Genomic DNA, 3,654 nt, shown 5'->3' with positions numbered 1-3,654 from the left:
TTCTCTCTTATTTTCACTTGAAAGGGGGAGAGCTCAGTGCATGGCAGCCTGCTGTGCCTGACTCCTTTTCTCCTGGAGGTGGTCAGGGGTCTGGGGTGCCAGGGACTGTTCCCACTCTGGTCACATATCAAACTACAAACAGAGTTGGGGGGTACTGAGCAAGCCATTTAGTTGTGGCGGGCTGAAAACAAGCAGGTCCTCACTCCAGCATCCTGTGACCTTCTCAAATGTCAGGTGGTGATTTTCTTTGCTTCCCATAGACGCAATAGTGAGAAAAATTGGGCTGGAAGGACATCAAGACAGATGGACAGACACTGAAAACTCAAGAGGCCCATGAGTGTTGTAACAGATGGCTGGGAGGTAGAGGACTTTGTTTTGGGGACTTTAGGAGCAAGCCAGTCATCTATTTGATGTCTGGCTAAGAGGCTGAAAGATGGTTCAGATGGTAGCATGAAGCCCTTTGCATGTTTAGGAGCTGTGTGTGTGTGTGTGTGTGTGTGTGTGTGTGAGTGCGCGCGCGCATCTTTCAGGTTTGTTGCCTCAGTCTTTGGCCTCTCCAGTCAGCTGACTCCAGTGTATGAAGGAGCTCTCCTGTGTTTCCCGTGTCGACATCACCATGGCAACAGAAGCACAGGCTGAGTGTTATTTGTTTTCCCTTGCTCCTAGCTGCCCTCACTTGCAGTGGCAAAAAGGGCAAGGGAACAGGAAGACGCAGCAGAACCATGTTCGTTAGGAGCCGGAACCCTCGGAGGTTGGCTTGATTTGGTTTTAAGAAAGGGTCTCACTCCCTGACCTCAAAGTTGCCATGATCCTCCTGCCTCAGCCATGGCTTTGAAGGTGCTGCTACATCTGGCTCCAGAGGAGTTATTGCTGTGCTTTCAGAATTATACGTCAGCATCTCTGGCATGGACAGAGCTGTCCTTGCTTAGGAGATACACAAAAAGGGGGATGAAGATAGTGAAATGCTTGCTTTGTAAGCTGGAGAACCTGAGTTCAGAACTCACATTTAAAAAACCCCAACTGTGGTAGTGTGCACTTATAGTCCCAGAACTGGAGGAGTGGAGGCAGGTGGATTCCTGGGGCTTCTTGGTAAGCCAGCCTAACTTAGCAGGTGAGTTCCAGGTCAATGGAAGACCCTGTCCCAAAAATAGAAACAAAATGAAATAAATAAATAAAAGTGGATGGTGCCAGAAGACCCCTCCACCCAAGGCTGCCCTCCGGCCTCCACAAGTGCGCATGTGGATGTAGCTTGTAGCCCTGCCACAAACAGACAAACAGGCAAACAAACACAGGACTGGAGAGATGGCTCAGTGGCTAAGAGCACATATTGCTTTTTCTAAAGGTCTGAGTGTGATTCCCAGAAGCCATACGAGGCAGCTTACAACTGCCTGTAACCCCAGCTCTGCCCTCTGTGGGCACTTGCATTCACATGCACATACCCCCCTCTCCCACTACACACATAATTAAATAATAAAAACAAATCTTAAAAAAAAAACAAAGAAAGCTTTGATCAGAAAACATACACACAGCAAGGCCTTATGTGATGTGTTATATTAAACCTCCTGGGCCTACCCCAGTGAGAAGAACCTGAGAAGATGGGATCAGGGAGCAGGAGAATTTTTGAGGTGCTTGATTGGCTGCTATAACGCTGGTGGGGTACCCAATGGCTTATTCTTGGGGTGGGAGGTTCCGTGATAGCAATGAGGAAATGTTTGTCCCCTCTGTTGTTCTTTTTCTTTTCTTTTCTTTTTTTTTTTTTTTGTTTGTTTGTTTGTTTTTTCGAGACAGGGTTTCTCTGTATAGCTCTGGCTGCCCTGGAACTCACTTTGTAGACCAGGCTGGCCTTGAACTCAGAAATCTGCCTGCCTCTGCCTCCCAAGTGCTGGGATTAAAGGCGTGCGCCACCACGCCCGGCTTGTTGTTCTTTTTCTTATTTAGTACATTTAAAAAATTATTTATATTTTGTGTGTACGAGTGTTTTGCCTGCATGTATGTCTGCACATTTTATGTGTGTGTGGTACTCAAATAAGCCAGAAGATGGAGTGAGAGCCCATGAAACTGGAGTTGTAGACATTGTAAGCCACCATATGAATGCTGGGAATTGAACCCAGGTCCTCTGGAAGAGCAGCCAGTTCTTCTAACCACCTTGCTTTATATGACTTAAAGTGGTCATACAAAGAAATGGTTTCATTGTGACATTTGAATACATGTATGTGTTAGTCAGGAGTCTCTAAAGGAACAGAACTGATTATACACACACACACACACACACACACACACACACACACACACACACACATATATGGCTTACAGGCTGTGTGGCTCTCTCCTGACAGAAAGGCTAAGAATTCAGAATTCAGTGGCTATTCAGTCCACAAAACTGGATGTCCCAGCTGTCCCACTTGAGTGCTAGAGCCCTGGAGGGTTCCTAGGAGCTACTGGTCTTTAGTCTCCTTGGGAGTCATGAAGTAGCAGGTTCTAACATCAGCAAATATCTCGGTGATGAGGTAAATTCAGCAGTGAGTGGGGGCAGCAGGCAAAGAACAAACCCTTCCTTCTCCCATGCCCTGTGATGTGGGCTGCCACCAGAAGGTGTGGCCCAGCTTTAGGGTGGTCATCCCTCCTCCAATCAAGAGAAATCCCTCGCAGGTGTGCCCAGCTGCTCAGGTTTTAGTTGATTCCAGACACAGTCAAGTTGACCACCAAAATTAGCCACTCCAAGCCAGGCAGTGGTGGCCTACACCTTTAATCCCAGCACTTGGGAGGCAGAGGCAGGAGGATTTCTGAGTTCGATGCCAGCCTGGTCTACAGAGTGAGTTCCAGGACAGCCAGGGCTACACAGAGAAACCCTGTCTCCAAAACCATAGAAAAACAAATTAGCTACTCCAGTGTATGTTGTATATTTTGTCCTTATTCACGTTGCCCTCCAGCCCCCTTTGCTTGGTTGCCTCTTAGAATGTACACATCGGAAATACATTTCAAAGCTTTTCCAAGAAAAGCATGAGTTTAACACCTGGTGGTAGGGCTTCTCTTACGCTCAGTATTGTGTTCAATATCCTTGGGCGGAGAGGCTCTCCTGCTATAAGGTTGCTTATGGTCTGGGGAGATGAAATTCTTTCCTCTCACAGCTTTACTTGAGCATGTCTTTTGCTTGTTTTGTTTTTGAGACAGGGTTTCTCTGTGTAGCCCTGGCTGTCCTGGAATTTGCACTGTAGACCAGGCTGACCTGGAACTCAAAGACAAGACTTATCCCTCAGAGACAAGACCTTATCCTCTGTGCTCACCTCTGCCTCATGAGTGCTGGGATTAAATACTATCCCACCACCACCACCACCACCACCACCACCACCGGCTCCAGAAAGGTGGGACCTTTCTGTGTCTCAGCAGTGATTAGAAAAGAACAGAGCGGATGTGCTTGCAGTTGAATAGGCAGTCACATTTCAGTAGATCAACACTATCAGGGCAAGTATCTATGCAGAACAGAAGTAGATGCGTGTTTCAGGAGGACGGAGGAAGAGCTCCAGGCTTGGCAGGGACTGAGGGCAGTCTCCTGTGAACTGGCATGGAATTGACAAGAAAGGCCTTTCCAGGCAGACTGGGGAGCCGGGGAAACAAAGGCGCCCTTACCTGCCTGCTGAGCGGAGGCGGGCACTG

This window comes from Mus musculus, chromosome 3 (assembly GCF_000001635.26).
Source record: "Mus musculus strain C57BL/6J chromosome 3, GRCm38.p6 C57BL/6J".
Lineage (NCBI taxonomy): Eukaryota > Metazoa > Chordata > Mammalia > Rodentia > Muridae > Mus > Mus musculus.
The sequence above is the reverse complement of the archived record's forward strand: the minus strand, read 5'-3'. Positions refer to the sequence as shown.